The following is a 20,697-nucleotide window of genomic DNA, read 5'->3' on the forward strand; positions in this document are numbered from 1 at the left end:
ACTGCTTGGCAATGCAGAAAATAATATTTGATAGCAATAATGATATAAACACTAAACATTGATTTAACCAATAAACTATGCTGGAAGCAGAGAAAGTGAACATATATGGCTTCATACAAAGATAAGAGGCAATATCCCATCACCCAGGGTAAAAGTCAGTCCTTAAAGCAGCCATCAAGGCCGTACTCAACAGTGTTCCCCCACCTTTGCACTCTAATGTTATTCCTCACTGCTCTCTCCTTGTTTGCCTTGCTCTAGCAATAGGGGCTGCTTTGCTGTTCTGGTCCTCAGTTACATCATATGTCCTCCCACCGCAGGGCCTTTGCACTTGCTGTCTTGTTTAGAATGACCTTCCCTCACATAACCACAGGGCTCCCCCTCCTATCCTTCAGGTTTTTGCTCAGATGTCATAATCTGAACAAGGCCATCCCATACCCCCAGGTCCTTATTTACCATTGCATTTCTATCCCTATCTCCCCTACATCACTCCCATGAATGATCATTTTCTCTATGGTATCCTATACAGGGCACCACCTCCATATAAGGAGATGTTCAGAATGATATTTTATTTGAGCATTTGCTTATGTTCCCCAGTGAAGTGAAAGATCTATGAGGGCAGGGCATTTTGTTCACTATATCTACATGATTTGTTCACTGATATACCCCAATATACTAATATTGGTTCACTAATATACTTAGTGACCAGCACAAAGAAGGAGCTTTATAAATATTTGTTAAATAAAAAAAGAAGAAATCAAGAAATAACAATAGTGCTGGCTGGTATGGTTGGGTGTCGTCCCATAAACCAAAGGGTCACAGGTGTGTTTGCCAACCTGGTTTGCAGGCTCGGTCCCCTAGGGCACATATGAAAGGTGACCAATTGATGTGTGTGTCTCTCTCTCTCACATTAGTGTTTCTTACCCTCTCTTTCTCTCTCCATCACCTTCTCTCTAAAATCAAAAATAAAATAAAACATTTAAAAAAGAAATAGGAATGTAATCATTTACTGAGGAAAACAAAGGTAAATACCAGAGATTGACCATTAATGGAAAGCAGTTGTCTCTGTGGGATTTGGATTTTTGTAAGGAGAGCAACAGGGCTGCTGGTTTTCCTTACAAGCCTTAGAGTATCATTTGGCTTTTCCAACTATGCCCATGTATTACTTTAATACAACTTAAAATAATTTTTAATATGCTGTTTCACCTCCCCACCAAAATTATACTTCATTTAACACCAAAAGGAAGTGACAACCAGATTGCCTACTCTTTTGTATTACTAATTCTGGAAGTCTTGTTCTCCCTCTCTTCTGCCGCTTTCTCTCTAACCCACCACCTGCAATCCATCACCAAGGCCAGAACCTCCCACCTTCTCGAGGGCTCTCAGATCCATCCACCTCCTTCTATCTCCATCACTACTGCCCTAGTGCCATCTTTCACCTGGAGGTCCGAAAAGTGTTCCCACTGGGTCCACCTGTATTCATTCAGTCCATCCACCCATTATACCATGGCCATGTATTTTCAAACACAGATCTGATCATATTGCTCCACCACCACCACTTCAACATGCCTGTGGCACCCATCACTCCTCGGCTGAAGATGAAACACTTAGCCCATTCACCTTGCCTGCCCGTTCCCTTGCCCCACCTCGTCTCATACTTACCATGTTTCCCCACCACAGAGCCTTTGGACATGGTGTCCCCTCTGTCTGCAATACTGTTTCTAGACCTTTCCCTATTTATCTTCTGTTCGTTGTTCAAACACCAGCTAAAGAGCCATTAAGTCAAGCCCCCTGTTCTAGGTTGTGATAGCACAGGTACATGTATGTCTGTACTTTATAACACTTGCCACGGTTGCAATTTTACATTTGGGCTTATTGGTTTAACATCTGCCTCCAGCCCCTCCATCAACACTAACATACCCACCCCCACAGGAATCATAAATTCCACTAAAGGAGGAAATCATTTGTTTATCATTATATCCTAATTGCCGATACATAGTAGAAGCTCAATAAGTGCATATTGAATAATTTGTTGAAACATTAACTGCAACAATCAATATGTACTGCTCGGACATGAATAACAATTGTCCATCTACCCTAAAATTGTAGGACTGGGAAACTGGGTACTTTTTCTTTAAAGCCCTGCCACTCACCTGTCTCTGTACTTCTAGTTCCCATCTTCACATGTAATTTCTGGAAATGTATATTGACACAAAAAGCATAAAACACTTATGTGTCATATGGGGTTTCTATCCTGGAGAGCTAACAACATATTGTTGTTTACACTTTTCCTTTTAGACATAATCATCCACAATGTATCTCCTGCACTTCACATATGATCTTCAACTACGTAATCTTCCTTCATACTTCGGCAACTGATTGAAGCTTCTGTTTCCCCTAATTTTTACAGAATAGGGGCAAAAATGCAACAAAAAGAGGCAATTTATTGCACATGCATCAATATGCAGAAAAGATGGTGATGACACTGACTGGCTGACAAGGCTACCTTGAGAATGAGCATTTGTTGGCTAATGAGCAAAATTCCAAACCCAGCGCAAGCTAGGGAACCACAAGGTCTCAATGGGAGCATCCTCCATTGAACACCACTTGTTCACACTCCCTGTGCAATTAGGCACTGCCTGATAATCCACTACTGATTCAACCCTTTGCTGAGTAAGTCAAATTTTCATTCATCCAGTTTTATTTCTACTTTTTCCAAATTGTGTGATAAACCAAATACTCTTAAAGTTTGTTCTAAAGAAGAATTATCAGACTGTCTTTCTTTACTTTAACTCCCCCTGGACACAAGCTAAAATAGGCATGAGAGCCTAAAATTTTTTATGTGTGTGATAAAATACAATTGCACAACTAAACCTGAGAATTTTCATGCATGTATTTAAAAATACTCCTTCCCTTGCCTCCCAATCAGGTTCTGGCAATAGCTATGAGGGGTCACATGTTCAAATGGGCTGCAGTCCCCAGAGCTGGGACCCGGCCACCTCCACAGGGGAAAGCTAGGGCCATAATCTGGATGACCCTCCCTCCTGCTAGACCCATTGTGAATCACTGACCATCTCAACCTCATGTCTACACGAACCACTCTTATTACTGTTCCAAAGATAAGCTCAACAACCATTCTTGCCTTTTCTGGGAGGGATGTGGAATTTAGCCTTCCTTGAAACCTTGAGCTTGTTAAAATCTTGTTCCCTCGGTGTGTGCCGCCAAATCCCTGTGCATTCTCAGAGAGGTGGGGAAGTGGAACGCAGCACGCTCAGGACTGCCGTTCACATGCAGATACCCCCAGGAAGACTGTCAGGATGCTCTCCAGGCTTTGTGTCCACTGCTACCCCTACTTATTTTTACAGTTTTATTGACATGTAAAATACATACATTAATACATACATTCATATGTATATTAATGCTGTATTGACATACAGCATTATATCATTTTAAGGTTGAATTACATATATTGAGAAGCGATCACCACGTAAGTTTAGTTAACATCCATCATCTCACATGGGGGCAAAAGAAAAAAATGTCTTCTTCCTCGTGATGAGAACTCTTAGGATCTACTCTCTTAACAACTTTCAAATACACCACACAGCAGTGTTAACTGTCGTCATCACGTTGTACATTACATCCCTAGTACTGACTTATTTTATAACTAGAAATTTGTACCTTCACCCAATCCCCCTACTCTGCCTATGGTAACCACAAATCTGATCTCTATTTCTACGAGTTTGGTGTTTTCTATTTATTTATTGTTTAAGATTCCACATATAAGTGAGATCATACAGTACTTGTCTGACTCTGTCTGACTTATTTCACTCAGCACCATACCCTCAAGGTCTACCCCTGCTGTCACACATGGCAAGATTTCCATCTTTTTATAGCCAACTAATACTGTACCACTATTTTTAAGAGCAAGTGAATTGTCAATTGTGTGCATTATAATTGTCAATAAAATGCAAATTAAAGAAGATACTATTTGTTGCCTATCAAATTAACAGTATCCCTCCACAACTAGAATACTCAGAGCTGGTTGGGTCCCATAAACACTCTCCTTCACAGCTGGTGATTTCTTCTGTTTGCCTCTCAATTTCTATAACCACCATTATCATTTTTTCAAGATGAAAATACTTTCTTCCTGTCCTTAAAATATACTCTCATTACAAACAATTCAGGCACTGCATAAAATGTCCAAAAAGAAACATAAAATCCCATATATCCCTTCAACCCATAAAATAACACATTGGTCTTACAGTTGCACACAGCTGGTCTTAGCCCACTTCTTTACTTGGTGCCTCATCTGATAAAAGGAAATAATGATCGAAGCTGCTTCACAGTGTGAGGACTTAATATTTATAGGCAGCACAGTGTTTGGTAATTGCTACTAATTACTATTATTGATATGCTTCCAGTCTTTTTATGCATCTATATGTCAATGTGCATTTTTATGTTCCCTCAAACGTCTGCGAATTTTGTGCATTGAAAAGATTATTTAGAAAATACATTGCTTGATACATAAAAATAACAATTATTATTTATTATTAATAATAAATAATTTATGAATGTTATAAACTTTAAATTGAGTTCTTCCTGTTTTTGAGTTCAACTGACAAATTTTATGACTCTATTCATAAGGAGAGGTTGCCTATTTTTTTTCAAAAGCCTGACTCCTTGAAGGGTATGTGTTACGGATTGAATGTTTGTGGCCTCCTAAATTCATATGCTGAAGCCCTAACCCCCAGTGTGGCTATATTTGGAGATGGGGCCTTTAAGGACATAATGAAGCTTAAATGAGGTCATAGAGTGAAGCTGATCCCATAGGACTGTCCTTATAAAAGAGTAAGAGACACTGGAGCTTACACAGAGGAGAGGTCATGCGAGGACACAGCAGGTAGGTCAGCGGTCAGCAGTAAGAAAAGAGCAAGAACCCAAACACCACTAAATAGTTCACATTCCTGGGGATGGCCAGATTCTGGATGGTTGACTGTTGGGTACAGAAAGGTGGCCAGACGCAAGGCTCTGGCTCCCAGCCTAGCAGTGAAGCTGCATAGCTACTATTGGGCTTGTGGACTGAGATTTACCCAGTCTTAGAGTTGCCAGATTCAGCAAATAACAGTAAAAGATCTGCAGCTAACTTTCAATTTCAGATGATTTTTACAATATTTGAAATATTCTTATACAAAAAAATAATCCCTGCTTTCTGAAATTCAAATTAACTGGGCATCCTGTATTTTATCTGACCACCCTACCCAGTGGAGGAGCAACTTTCTGAAATGCATTTTAATAGTGTATGTCAAACACTTGAGCCATACACAATTGTTCTTACAGAAATATCACTTCTAGGAATTTAATCAAAAAAATTATTAGATAATGGACAAACATGTACAGGGAAGGATATTGTCAGTGTATTGTTTGTTAATGAAAGGGTGGTTAAATAGTTATGGTATTTTTGTTCAAATGTATGCAGCCTTAAAGTTATATTTTTAAATCCATAATTATTAATATGAAAAGATGTTTAAAATATAACATTAAATTTTTCAAAGGTAATAAAGTACTTTTAAGTTTGATTTTATTTTTAACTAAGGATTTTATATGTACAACTCACACACACACACACACTCACAGTGTCTGGATAATTATGCCAACATCTTGGCAGGAGTCACCTCTGAATTGTGGGGTTATTGGTGACTTTGGCTTTTCTCTATATACCTTTATGCACATATTATTTTAATAATCAGAATAAAACAATAGTGTTATTACAATGTTGAAAGTAAAAGCACTAGTAACTTACCAAAAAATAATTATTAAAAACATTCTTTGATATTTATATGATCTTAAATCTGAAGCAGCAAGCCCATATACAGATTTAGGAACTCCTTATCTACTGTTGTGGACATGTTCCTCCTCCTATTTTGGTGTTGATTCATTTAAGCTAGGACATCTTTTTCTCACTTACGTCACATTTTCTATTTTTGTTTATTTGTGTTTTGGGAAGAGTTGTTGTTTTTATTCTTTTTTGGCTACTGAATATCCATTTTATCCCTTTTTTTTTTGTTACAGAGCACCAGTTTTCCTCCACAGAAACTATTTCCACACCCTACGCTCTGCCAATGTCCTTTGGGTATCTAACCCTAGCTCCAAGGCTGTACATGTAACCCATATATGTCCACTGAAAACATACCATTCTCCTGGCCTAATAATCTGCCCAGATAAGAGGGTGAGGTAGAATTCTGACTGATGAAACTCAGATTATGAATTTTATTGGGTTAACAGAAATACTCTTTTTATTGGATCAGAACCTGACAGGATATATGTCTGGAATTACTAGCCATCCTACCATCATCTGAAGCCAACACACACAGCAGAATTGCATTAATAGAGATGAAAAATTGTAACCCCTGAATCACACTGTACCTGAAGCCCAATTTTATTTTATTTTATTTCATTTGAAGAATTTCATTATTTTTAAGCAACATAGTATGGACCTCAGATTTATCATGAATTCTCCAGAAAAGGTTCTTGTTAATTTAATTGATGTGAGAATAAAATTAATTGATTCTACTAGCACTAGATGGAGACACTACTTACAGTTTTGGGTAGAATTTCATGGAGGAAAATACCCTAAGAAGTAGGGTTATCAAGCATCCTGTATGTGCAAGACAGGGCCTATATTTAATGACTTTGCCTCAGACCCTAAATATCCTGTATTCCTTTTTCTTCAATAAATTATAAAAATCCAGCATTTAGAGCTATATATATCAAATTAATCTGGGCATTTGCTAAATTTGGTGACCCTACTAAGCAGGCATTTAACTCCTGCAACCTTCCATGCTTCAGCCTTCTCTATAAATTTCTGCCAACTGAAACCCAAATTTAGATAGTCATATGACTTGATAAATTTCTCTTTTTGATTAAGTTATTTTAAACCAGATTATTAGCCTCTTGCAACCAAAAGAAAGCTTACTGGGCCCAATTACTTATAGGACCTCTGACAACTAAGCTCTATAGTCTAATTATAATAATAACTACATTGTATTAATCATTCACTGTGTTCAAGACATTTTCAGTACATTACCTCATAAACAAAGCCATTCACCCATTGAAATGGGCATTATTTTCTCAATTTCACAGATGAGAAACCCGAGGCTCTATAAGTATAAATAATTCACCCCAAATGATGCGGCTAGATGGATGGAACCAGGATGCCAACCTCCAATCTATGTTCTTTCAATGCTCCACACAATCTGAGTCTACACTTTGAATGCTGAACTCTGATCTCACATCACAGAGGGAATTCTTTTATTGGGCTTGAATTCACTACCAGCTGAGCTAAAATAACCACCAGAAAATCTAACTTCCTGCAAATAGCTCTGAATTCAAGCCAAGTATATAAAAAGTGCATAAACAGAGCTTCAGTTTAAAGTGGGTGAAGGAAGTCACCTCAGCACTAACATTTTCTCTAATTTCCAAGTAAGGATCAAGATCCAAAAGAAAGTACTTGGCTCACTTGAGTCATGTCAAATGCCAGTCAGCATTATGCAATCTCAAAGCATTAATTAAAGTCGACTCCACTGTTGAAGTTAACTGAATAACTTCAAACCTTCCACTTTATGTGAACACTGCCTAAAACTGTCTGAGCTGGATGTGAACTATGTATACATGCAGACCTGAGACAAAGAAATCACTAAATTTCCAACAAACCACCTCTGTTTCTTATACATGTGTAAAAATACATAAATATATAAATAAGATGATTCATGTACATTGACCTGTGACATGGCAATTGTGTGTGCAATCATCTTGGGTTTGTTATTTCTCACAGTAACCCAACACCCCTCTCAAGAAACTCTGGTGGGTGATTAGCTCTGTTCAAATTCAGGCATCAGCAAAGAGCAAACACACACGATCCATTGTCTCACTTTCCAGAGGTGACTGGGTCCCTTGGGCCATCGCGTCACAATTAATTTAGGCTGCGCTTGAAAAGCAATCAGAGGTCAAGGAAAATGCTCTTGCCGTCCTCTGTCTCTGCTCTCCAGCGATGGCACCCACAGTCCTCATTCACACTTTAGGGTGCAGTTGGCACAGTGCTACTGCTTCCCCTGAAGGACAGCAAAGGCAGGACCAGAGGCTCTTGTAGAAGCCTGGCAGCCCAAGCTTTCCAGTCTGTTTCTGAATAAATCAATTTGTCAAACATCTCCACTTGACGATTTCCTGGCAGCCCTGAATATTTTATGGAGGAAGTTCCAGGAACATAAGAGATGTTGTTCCTTACCACCCCGGCCCAGCAGGCTTGAGTGAGGGCTTCAGCTTCCTAGAGAGCGTCAAGGGGAGACCAGTGTGGCCAAAGGAGATGGAATTTGTGACACTATGTCCCCAAGGTCACTAAGATGATGGCAACCACCCACCCCACCTCCACTCCACACCTTCCTAGTGTCATGCCTGCTTTTCATGGTTGAGAGAACGGTTTCTGCGGCCTGGCACGGCAACATCCCAACACAAAGTTTCTTTTTAAACCCACCTCTGAACTGCAGGACCCATGCTCAGCCCATCCATCCATGAACTCCAAGTGGATGTTCAATAAGTGACTGTAACTTCTTCTACCTGGATTCCTGTAAGAGCTTTCTGTCGGTGGCACAGTAAAGGCAGCGTGCTGAAAGATCCGCACCCATGCAGGCGATGAAGAGATGCATTGTCCACAGATGATTTAAAAACAATAATAAAACTGGCCAAAAGTCAGATTGCCTTTTTCCCACACCTTTCAGCCATTATAAATAATGTCAGTGACAAAGTATTTCTCCAGCCTAGGGCGGATCTCCTCTTCCACCACTGGTGATGCCAGTCCTGCTCCCCCTAGGCCCCCACCTTGTAGTCTCCTCCCCACGTTTGTTCTTACTTCAGCCAGAGGGATCACTCCAAAATGGAACCTGAGCCCATGCTCTAACTGAAAATTCTTGCTTTCTTGCACAGCCTTCAGAATGAATATAATCTAGCAGCTTCACGGTTCTTCCTAACATGGGTCCAGGCAATTTTTCCAGCCCACTCCGCCCCTCCCCCCGCATCCTTTTTCCCCTCCTGATATGTCTAAATTCCTTGAACACATCATCCCATTCTCAAGCTCCTCAGCTTTGTTCAAGACATTCTTTCATTAAGAATTTTCCTTTTAATTTTGAAAATTCCAATTCAGCTTTCAAGGCATGGCTGATGTGTCAACTTCTCAGGAAAACCTTCCTGACTGCCTCCAGCCTGGAAAGAATTCATTACTCTTCCACCCTTACCTGGAGCCCTGCTACACACCCCCCACTAGCATATACTACAGATCCCACCCTCACTGCTTCCCTTGGCTACAGTTTACTCTTCAACATTGCAGGGGTTAGGGGCGCCACCTCCCCAGTCAAAAATCTACCTGTAACTTTTGACTCCCCACAAACTTATGTACAGTTCCTTAGTATACATGGGGGATTGGTTCCAGGATCCCTACAGCTAATAAAATTTGTAGATGCACAAGCCCCTTATTAAAATGCTTGCATAACAATGCATACAGTTGGCCCTCCACGTCCACAGATTCCCAACAGCAGCCTGAAAACACTGAAGGGGAAGTCAAGGGAACCCCCGAGAATCCTCTGAGTCTCAAAATCATGGCTAGGCAGGCTGATTGTAAAAGTGCTTCAAACTCCCCAACCAGCCTATGCAATGTGACTTTAGCTCCCCCCACCAAGAGGCAGAGTTTATTTCCCTGCTATTTGATTCTGGGCTGGCCTAGTGATTGCTTCAGCCAATAAATAATATGCAGCAGAAGTGACCATACTAGGTACAGATCTTGATCTCAAGTGGCTTTGATGTTTCAGCTTTCTCTTAGGACCCTGCATCCACCACGAGAAAAAGCCCAGGCCACCTGCTAGAGAGACAGGAAAGATTCCCAGGAGAACTAAGGCCCTCTGGCCAACAACCAGCCAGTCAACCCAGACTGATCACAGAGGCACCAGGAAGTGCAGGTCAGGGGAGACCAGAAAAGCTGCCCAGCTGAGCCCAGCCTGTATTGCTGACCTGTTGAATTGCGGCCTAGAACATGACAATTGCTATGTCAAGTCCCTAAGTTTTGAAGTGGTTAGTTATATAGCTAACTGGTTTACCAATCTGGGAGCTGTTTCTCCTCAAAGACCCCAAGTTATATGGGCAAATAAGTGTTCTTTTGTTTTTGTTTTTGTTTTTAAATGCCACTGTTGGATAGAGCTAATAGCTCCCTGCTGAGGAATGCTGCTGAGGAATGAAAAGATGAGGCAGAGCCCCACCTTCAGGGAAATGACAGTCCAACTGGACTTTAAACACATTTTTCAACTAAGTGAAGGGAGGTGCTTTGGTGCTTTGGGCATCTGTAGAAAGAATGAGAGTCTGAAAAGGTGCATAGTAATACAAGGATACCTATACTACGTACAGAGTGAGTGGGCCAGTCCATGTGAATGCCTCATAAAGGAAGTTGGAAATGAGCTCTGTAGTCTTGGAGGAAGGTTTAGGACTTAGAGAGATGGGGATAAAAGGGGGGGTGGAAAGAGGCAGGATCCTATCAGGGCATGGAAAGATGGGCATTCCATAGGGACTTGTTGTGGGGTGAGGTAAATGGCTAGGAATGGAGCTCAGATGTGGTGGTTTAGGGCATGAAAAAAAACACAAGCTTTCTCAGTGCAGACCCCCAAAATGTTCATTCTTTGAGTCCCAAGGTTCCGGTAGGAAGGTGCAGCCTGTGCCCTCCATAGCCACTCAAGTTTCAAAAGGCACATTTTATCAGGGTCATCCCATGACCCCAGAAGTGACCAGGCTTGAAGATCCCCTTCCACCTGTGCTGCCCGTATTCTTTACTGTCTCTTACCCAGTGGGGTTCCTGGCAGTCGGGAAAGGGGGGGCACAAAAAGTAGGCCTCTAATAAAGGTTGGATCTCAGGCTGAATTAATTTTACAAGGCTACACAGAAAGTAATAGAGAGGTACAGCCTTCTTCTAAATTGCCAGAGTCAGCCACACCTCTCTTCACATCGGGGTTGCCTGGGCCTGAGAGGCGTGATCATAGGCAGACAGGATGACCCCGGGGGCTGTGCAGGGTCATCCACTTGGGGCCTGAAGAAGAGGTCAAAGGAAGCTCCCTCTTCTTTGATCCCAACTGCAAACATGGAGCCACTAAAAAATTCCCAAGCCAAACCAGCTTCAGAATTAGACCACAAAGAAGGAGGAAACTATTATTTATTTTGGTCAAGAAACCTTTTTTTTAATCGAGCAACGATTATATGCTAAGCATACTTTATCCTCATTAGAAATCTCTCGCAATATTTCTCTGAGATGAGCATAATAATGCTCTTTTTACAGTTAAGGAGCACCAGGTCCCAGGAGAGTGAATAAGGTACCCGAGGTCTCAGTGCTGGTGAGTAGGAGAGGCAGGATTTGAACCTAAGTCAGTCTGATGCTAAAGTCTGCACTCTCCCCACAAAGTCCCACACAGTGCCTGGCTAGTGTGATTCTTCTCCAAGTCTGAGCTGAATGAGAGCTTTCACAAGAGATTATCTGTAGAGGTATCCCATCTTAGCCAAGAGAATGAGTTAACACTTTGTATATCAGAACCAGCTCTGTTATAAAGTAGCTATAAGCCAATCAGGTGAACTCTCGGGACTTCAGTGATTATTTCTCATTCATAAAATGAGAAAGTGAAGCTGAGTGATTGATCAGAAGACTTCGAGCTCCCATGGCTGGGGGGTTTTCCATCTCTTCCATAGAGAAACTAGCCCAGACTGAACCACGACCTTCTGTCCTCAAGTGGCTTTGATGGAAAGAGCTCATTTGCCTCAGTTTCAACCCTCCTCCAATCCATCAAATCAGGGTCAACAGTACCAACTCAGTCCCTGGAGGCTCAGTCTTGTGGGTGACAAGGCAGTGAAGGAGGTGATTGTGAAGGGCTCTTGGACTTTTTGATAGCCGTTCTATCTGACGACATCCAAACAGAACGACCCACCAAGCCAGCCATTCTGGGACATGGAAAACTACACCATTGCTTCCTTTGCTCTGGGAAAAGAGCCTGTCTGTCCCACCATGTCTCCCCTCCTTGCAAATCCTCTCACTTGGCAGAAAGGCTGGTAGCAGAGAGGGTGTTTTTCCTGAAAGTCAGTCCTGGGAGGGCAGATGTCAAAGTTGATTGAGTCTCCACACTAACCCACCAAATCAATTAACACCCCATGGTGGGCAGACCCTGGGAGAGGGAAAAGAATGATACTGCTGCAGGAATCTGCTAGGTGGGTGGCTCCATCTAAGTTGGAAGGCTGCTGAATGGGTAAATAAAGGGCAGTGAGGGGTGTCAGCATCTGGACTTCCTTCCTGGCCCAGCTCTGCTGCCTGCATTGCCTGTAAGGCAAAACTCCGCCTCCTCTCTTCCTCCTCCCAGCCTCCCAGGGAGAGAGGCTGCAGGATCCTGACACAGAGAGTCTGCAGTTGCTGGGAACCTCTCCAGGACTTGGCCTGTGTGGGGGAAAAGGTTTGAAGAAGGAGAGGGAGAGTAAAGAGAAACAGTCATTGATTTGAGACAGGAGAGAGTTTGAGCCAATAGTTGATTGCTGGTGAAGGGGTACATGCAGTGACCTGCTATGTTTTTCTTTCCATGGTCTGCCCTGTTTAGCTCAAATCTATTCCAGATGTCCAGACTGGGACTCAGCACTGCAGGGGCCTCCAGCCCTCAGAGCGGCTCACAGGATCAACTCAGGTGGGCTTTAAGACTATTCGAGGGCACGGTGGGCAGGGGAGTGGGTACAGGGGAGAGAAGATTTGGTGGTGAAGATGAGAGTTCATTTGGCATGGGAGGTGACAGCTGAGGGGACTGAACTTAGCACTGGGCAGCTGCTGTTAGAGACATCCCTCCTTGCTCCTGCAACGGGCTGTGCTTTCTGCAGAGGACAAGCAGTGGAGGGCTAGATCTGGGGCCAAAGGTCAGATCGTTGTGGGTGTCATGCACTGCCTGGACCCCCAAGCCTTCTGTCCCTCAGTGCCATTATCTGACTGCTAAGTGGGATGAAGTCTGGGAGAAAAACCTCACTGTGCTTTTTACAAGGGGCTTACTGCAGCAGAAGGTATATGGGTGGAATAAAAAGAAAGGGCCTCCTGAGCCTTAGCACTAGGAGAGGCAGCTGAGGGAAGCTAAGATGATTTCATCCTGGAAGACCTTCAAGGGATGGGAAGCTGCTCTTTTCCAAAGGGCCTGGCAGGACTGGCTTGGGCCAGGCAGAGAGCAGCTGCGGGGACTGAGGGAGGAGCTATGCAACCTTGGGCCACTCAGTCAACCTCCCTGGGCTGAAGGCAATTATCATAATGCCCCCTTGACTGACCTTAGTGGATTGTTATGGGGTTCAACTGTGAAAGCTTTGAAAAATGTGAAGTGCGTGTACATGTAAATGTGTCAAATTATCATTGTTAGAATCTCCTTAGACTAGTGGCTCCCAATTCTGGCCACACACTCAAATCTCTTGAGAAGCTTTTATAATAATGCTACACCTGGACCCTGCCGTAAATCAATTATTCAAATTGGAGGAAGGGGAGGAAAAGACAGCAGAGGGGGCAGGAAGTGATATGTAAAAAAGGGGTGAGGGGAGCTCTTTAGGTGATTCTGATGCCCTGTGAAGGTTCAGATCCAGTGCCCATTCTCCCCTAAACTTCCTGAAGATAATCACTTCGAGCACATTTTTAAAAAGCAGGTTTTTGGCTTTTCTCAGATCTATTGATTCAGAATTTCAGGATGCCTGGCAATCTCTATATTGAGCAAGCAATAAAAAGAGCGTGGACATGTCATTCCAGGGGCGAGACTGCTGATGCTTTCCTTTCCTGCAGGATGAGTACTTGCACCCAGCAATGCTCCTCACAGCAGAGCAGAGCAGCATGAGGGCTGGGGGTGGGGAGTCCTCCTTAGATAATATGTATAGACATGCATTTCCAGGACTGGGTTGCGCTAGACGGCCACATCCAATCCCATGCCTGTTCCATCGGGTGGCAGTCCAATTATAGAATGACAGATTTCCCAGCCAAAGATCCTGAGGACCTTAAGATAAAAAAGAAATCATGATGAGTGATCTATAAGTAATAGCACAGGTTACCAGTGTTTTATTGTTTTGCCCACGATTGTCCAGGCTTTCCTGCTTCATACTCTCCCTGTTGACTCTGCCCCATTCATAAGATTGTATAAACAAACACACACACACACACACACACAAACCCCCCACAGACCCCAACCTCATCAAACACACAAATGGGGCGATGAAGAGGATTACAGGAGCCGGTGAACTCATACCAGGCAAGTGTGTTACTTGGAAACATTTCTAGTGTAGAACTGAAGAATACAGATATGTTAGAACCAAAAGTGACCCTGGGGATCACATTTGACTTTGTTCTTTCCTCTCAAGGAGTGGTATTAACACAGCAGTGAAGAGCAGGGATTCTGTAACCAGCCTGCCTGGCTTGAAATTTTACTACCCTACTCACTGGCTGTGTGGCTTGGGACAAGCTACTTCTGTGAAATGGAAATATTGCCGGGGCTGCTAGGAACATTATATGAATTACTGCATGTAAGGCTCTTAGTAAGATGTCTCGCACATATATGCTGAGAAGTGTTCATTGCCCTAATTATTGTAGTTTCTATTGTTATATTATTGTAAATGAAAAAGCTGAGGTCTAGGTAATTTCCTCAAATTCCTTATACTTCTTGACTCTAGTAGGAGTACAACCTAAGGAAATAGTCACAAATGTGAACAAGTGTCTATGTTAACAACAATCACTGTAGCATCATTTAGAAGAATAAACTGAATGTCCAATAATGGGGGGGTGAGTTACCAAAATAATGGTCCTTCTATAAGATGCTTATATAATAATTGCATGAGGAAGTTAGAGACATAATATAAAGTTTTTAAAATAAACCCTAATATGATCTCTTATACATATAGATGCAAACTAAGGCAGAGCTAGTTTGTCTAAAAGACAATTCAATAAAATACCAATAGTGAATGTCTGATTGGGGAGTTTGGGGACTTTTATTTTCTTCCTTATACATTTTGGAAATGTACTAATTTTTTATAACGAGCAGAACGTCAGAAAATAAGCCCTGGCTGGTGTGGCTCAGTGGATTGAGCACCAGCCTGCAAACAGCAAGGTTGCCAGTTCAATTCCTGGTCAGGGCACATGACTGAGTTGTGGGTTCAGCCCTAATTGGGAGTGTGTGAGAGGCAACTGATCAATGTTTCTCTCCCTTTTTTCTCCCTCTCAACACCTTCTCTATAAAATAAAATGTTTTAAAATTTCAAAAAATTAAAGTCAGAAAATAAAGTGTTTCAAGCAATTTGCTCTAGGTGGCACACTGCATTGGGAGCCCACAGAGGCTCTGCATCCCTGTCCAGGGTTCACAGCGACCTGTGTGGGGAGGAGGAAGGGGAGCTAAATGGATGAGGGTGACGACCGAACACCAAAAAGTACTCGGACCTGGTGCAGGTGGGCAGAACTGGGACCTGCCTCAGAGAGGAGCCTAGTCTGGATGTGCAGTGCCAGTTCCCAGGGCTGAGCTGGAAGCAGAGCTAGTTGTCTTCTATCCAGCTAAGACCATCTGTCCAGGGTCACTCTGTGTCACAATGGGCACTTGGTTTACCACCTGCCCTGGGGAAGGTGGGGAGTGGTGTCACTTCTTTTTCCCAGAAATGGAAAGAGCAAGCTTCTACTCTGTCTGAGGATACCAAAGAATTGTCCTGCCTTTTTTTCCTTTGTCTTTATAACAGACTTTCTTGCAAGGAGGGAGCCAGAGACCTAGTGAGTGCTGGTTAGCACCCCTACTGGTCCGCATTCTCCTGCTTCTCTTTAATATAGAAGTGCCTTTCCTTTCTGTGCCCCACATTTTTCCAACCATGATGCCAAGGTGCTGACATAGCCAAAACCAAGTAATGTTTATTTTGCAACTTTAAAGTAAAAAAAAAGAACTGGAATCACTTAATAATTAAGATAGACCTCATCAAAGACAAATAGGAAGGCAGACAGGCAGGAAGAAAGGAGGAAAAGTAAGAGAAAAGCCAAGAAAATAAATTTATTGTACTCAGTATTGCATAAAAATGATCACATCCCCTTCAAAACAGTGCTATACACTGCTCCACGTATTTTTAAGTGTTATGTCTGATCTTTGTCTTAAAAATAAGAGGCTGGAGTAGATGAGTTCTGATATTCAGTGATTCTATATAAAGTTGAAATTTTAGTAATTCCGACTCTCTTTTTGAAAGATAATTCTATTAGCAAAAGCCAGCCAATCAAGTTTGCCAGTTATCCAGGGAACCAGATCTACATTTAATGAATAAGCTGAGCATCCACAGAATATTCAAGCAAAAAGTCAAAAATTGTCTGATCCAACCACCTCACTTTACAGATTAAGATAATGGGCCAGAGAATCACACTGAAAGCTAACATTGCTGAGTGCCAGGCAGGAATTTTTCTGAGAGCCACACAGCAGGTTAAAGATCGACCCAGAATTAGATGCTATTGCCACCTTCCCCATTGTCCACTTGTTCTGACTTTTAGTGGATTTCGTGATGAAATTGGATATCAGAAACCCCTCCTCAACCCAAGCAATTTGAAAGGAGAGAGCAACCCAAGAAAATAAAAGTCCCCAAACTCCCCAATCACACATTCACTATTGGTATTTTATTGAATTGTCTTTTAGACAAACTAGCTCTGCCTTAGTTTGCATCTATATCTATATAGAGATCATATTAGGGTTTATTTTAAAAACTTTATATTATGTCTCTAATTTTCTCATGCAATTGGATATCAGATACCCTTCCTCAGCCCAAGATGTCCAGAAAAGGAGCAGGTACAAAGGCAACAACAGCTCAAGAATAGCTACCTGCTCTCTCCTTTTGCCTCTGAGCACAGGAGGGAAACCCTGTAAGGAAGAACTGAGTCCTGGGCCGGGTGGTAGATGAGAAGACAAATTATCAGATCCCCCTTGGGGAGAGTGGAGAAGAGTGAAGGTAAGAGCCGTTGGTGGTACAAAGAGCTCATAGCACAGAGAACTTCCTAAAGGCCTTAAATCCCAACACTGGACGGACCAGGCCCACCTGGGAGGCACCAGTGCCTGCAGGATAATGGGAGAGTGTGTCACTCTTGAAAACAGTATGTTGGAAAAGGAGAACAAAGACAGGAAAACCTGCTTACTTACAGCTCACTGCTAGTATTTCTTTGTGTATGGCTCAACTTATGAATAAGACTTTATAAATATGGTAATTAGTAAAGATATGCTTGAATGTTTTCAGTAAAAAGTCCACTTTAGCTAGGAAAGTACTTGTGTATACAAACACAAATTACCATCTTTGACTTGGTTAACAGCATGCATGGGAATCAGACTGTTTCAATGTAAGCCAACACCACAAGGATGTTTTCTTTCTGGAGAAGTATCTCTGAAGTGAGGACATTTGCTAGCAAAGTAGAACAAAAACTCTAAATCTAACAAATAAGACCCATTCTTACAGTTATTTTTCTCAAAGACTTCTTAAAAGAAGGCTTTGTAGGGCAACAGGGAGAGAATGTCTTCTTTTACATTTCCCAGAGCTTTATTGAAATTCTGATTCTATACATCTCTGTACAACTCAAGAAGGGGAATGAAAAACCACAAGAATGGTCCATTTGAAAAAAACCTTTTCTAAGGGCTCAGGTTCCATGACTCAAATCCATCTCAAGGAGTCTCGGATCTCTTTGAATTTCTCAAAATGTATTTTTTAGATTACAGTTTTTGTGAGATGCAAATAGAAATTACTCCCAAATGGGGGTAGAGACTCTCTGAGGTAAAAACAGCTCAAACAACACTTGGTTAAAGAACTGAAATAGGTTTATTTGCTGTAAGACTTCTTGGTACCTTTAATCTTATGTCCACAGACCTTGTGTATCTCCAAGAAGCAGCACTTTTGAAATATAGTGCCTGGGGACTCCTCTTCCGTGGGCATGCTATGTTGGACTAACAGTGTGCAGGTTACACTGGAGACACTCTGGCATAAAGATCTGTTCTAGATGATATGGGAAGTTGAGTATCCACATCAGTAGGCAATGAAGTAGGAGGAAGGAAACTTAAAGTAAAGCAGATGTGTCACCAAGACAGGAAGAAAATGTCTTGACAACAAAGGTTGTGAAGCTCAAACACAAATAGATCAAAGGAGTCTCAGTTATGATTCTCTCTCTCTCTCTCTCTCTCTCTCCCTGTGGATGTATCAGAATAAGCCTGGGATAATTAGGAACATTTTCTAATGGGGCTGGGGCCGAGTAATGGATTCTGTGACTTCCAGAAGCTCCTTCCAGCTCAATTGTATGATCTCATTTTGTGTTATTCTCTACTTACACATCAGGAGCTGAACTCACGTTATAAATTAAATGCATTCCTGAAATGTGGACTGTAAGTAAACATATTATGTGTAAACTAAGTCATACTTTTCACTGACTTGTATTGTAATTCCAAAGAAGAACACCAATCACAAACATATCACAAAAGGCACATTCATGAGCATGGTGGGCACTTGAGGAAGCATCCACCTGGTCCTTGGGCAGTCTCCTTATAGCCTGTCCCCCCACTCACAGCCAGCCCAGAAGTCAGACAGGTGAAGGGCTGAGCCACATGCTCTTCCTACACTCAGTTATTCAACTCGCAGTTAATTCGTAAGGGAGCTTAAATTTCTTACTGCTCCCAGAGATTTTGGATGTATAAGTCACTTCATTGCTTATGTTCTTTTAAAAGGAATTTGTCAGAATCCCAAGATATTCTCTTCTGCTGGCTTTTTTTTAGCCTGGATGAAATTTTTAGTATAAAGGGGTATCAAGCCCATTTACATGAGTCATCTTTGTTAAGACCAGGTATTTGATGGTTGAATAGCTGAACCATGCTCAGGTAATACAAATCTATCAAGTGAGAGAAACTCTTGCATACTTATTTCTCAAAAGACTTTAATTCACAAGTGCTTTGAGTGGTTTCAACTGTTTTAAAGGTTGGGCAATTTTCAGGGGCCTTGCCTATGCCTCATTACCCCACTGAAGCAGGCAAAGAAGAAAGAGACCATGGAAATAATAATCCCCCGTTGTTGGGTGCTTACTACATACCAGCCCCTGCGATGCAGCTGGTTAACATTATCTCACTGAATTCCACCAGCCACCATAAAAGACATTATTATAATGCCCTAATTTTACAGAGGAGAAAACCAAGGTCACAGAGGATCAAAACACTCCCAGGGCCACACAGTACATACACGGCCAGTGGGTGGCAGCACTGTATGCTGACTCCTGGGTGCTGGGTAGGCCAACATCACCCCCTACTGCACAGTTAAGAGAGAAAGGACTCAGACCACACCTTCATTTCTTCCATCCTGCCTCACCTGACATGGCTAGCAATGACAGAAAGACGATGCTGCACACTTGCAAATTCATCACTGGGAGTCAAAATGCATTAAGAAAAAGAGAAAATGGTAATAGAGTTTCTTAGAGTTCCCACTTTTGAACATACATTTGGAAAAACATCCCTTAGTCCATCCAGTGAATAAAAAACCCTTTCTCAAATCTGATCAGCAATTCCCACCATCTCGAATACCATAGCATTCGCTTTCCTTCCGTTGAAGGAAGGAATTATGATTGCATGAAGTATGCCATAAACTAAGTTCATTTCTCTTTTAAGTTTATTGAGAGTTTTTAAAAGGCTCCCTTTCATTAAAAAGCACCTCTGATAGGAAAATGATTCTATTATTTTTATACTCACACACACCCACTCACTCACTCATGTAAAAAACAACTTCTGAGAGGTGCACTTATTCAGGAAAGTGAGGCAGACAGGCGGTGAGATAGAAGGTCCATGATAGATTTCCCCTAAGCCCAATCTGATTCATTCAATAAGCGCAAATTGGGAAGGAGGTGTTATGTAATTTTCTTGATTTTGGATTTTCGGAAGTGAAAGCTGTGTCCAGTGAGGGGTGATGAGTGTGAAATCAACTTCTCTCTTGGAATCCTGAAAATTTTGAGTAGATTTGACCCAAAATGCTGTTGAGACTCCTATCTTGAATTCTGGCCCTGAAATATTTTTAAGTGATTTAAAAAAAGAAAATAGTTTTTATTTCTTTAATTTATTTAATTATTGTTCAAGTACACTTTTCTGTCTTCTACTCTCATCCCAGCCCCCCCCCCGTGGACCGCACCTCCCTCCCATTCCCCACCCCCGCCTTAGCTTTTGTCCATGTGTCCTTTATACTTGTTCTGTGAAGATTTTTAATGAAATTACAGGTAAAGCTAGGAAAAGAGGAGACCCTTTCTTTTCTTTCTCTCTCTCTTCTTTTAGTTGGTGCTTTATTGGTGCCTTGTTAAAGATATCTTTTGCTACCCTTAACTCCAACAGTTTCTCCAACAGTTTCTCAAACTTGCTTTTCTTTAGTTTTTATATTTTTTAATTTACCTTTTATTTAAGTATCACTGGCCTACAATCTTATATTAATTTCAGATGTACAATATAGTGATTTGACTTTTTATACTTTACAATGTGATCACCTCACTAATTCTAGTAACCATCTGCACCATGCAAACTTATCATAATATTATTGACTGTATTCCCCTCCCCCTTTTCACTCATCCCAACCCTCTGCCCTCTGGTACCCACCCCTTTGGTCTCTGTTCCTATGAGT

At 41.8% G+C, this 20,697-nt stretch overlaps 1 protein-coding gene across 2 annotated transcripts in view; it reads right to left on the reverse strand.

Moving 5' to 3' along the window:
- KCNA6 (potassium voltage-gated channel subfamily A member 6) overlaps nt 1-20,697 on the reverse strand; it is a 37,334-nt gene that overhangs the window by 3,112 nt on the left and 13,525 nt on the right. The window contains exon 3 of one of the 2 annotated variants that reach the window (XM_037064693.1): nt 8,837-8,847. The exons of the other annotated variant lie outside the window; for it this stretch is intronic. The gene's annotated coding sequence lies outside the window, so the exon portion shown is untranslated. Of the gene's footprint in view, nt 1-8,836; nt 8,848-20,697 lie in introns of those variants that run through there. 2 annotated transcript variants of the gene reach the window in all.

The sequence above is a fragment of the Sturnira hondurensis genome, unplaced genomic scaffold (assembly GCF_014824575.4).
Source record: "Sturnira hondurensis isolate 20B ecotype Veracruz unplaced genomic scaffold, ASM1482457v3 Scaffold0015509, whole genome shotgun sequence".
NCBI classification, from domain to species: Eukaryota; Metazoa; Chordata; class Mammalia; order Chiroptera; family Phyllostomidae; genus Sturnira; species Sturnira hondurensis.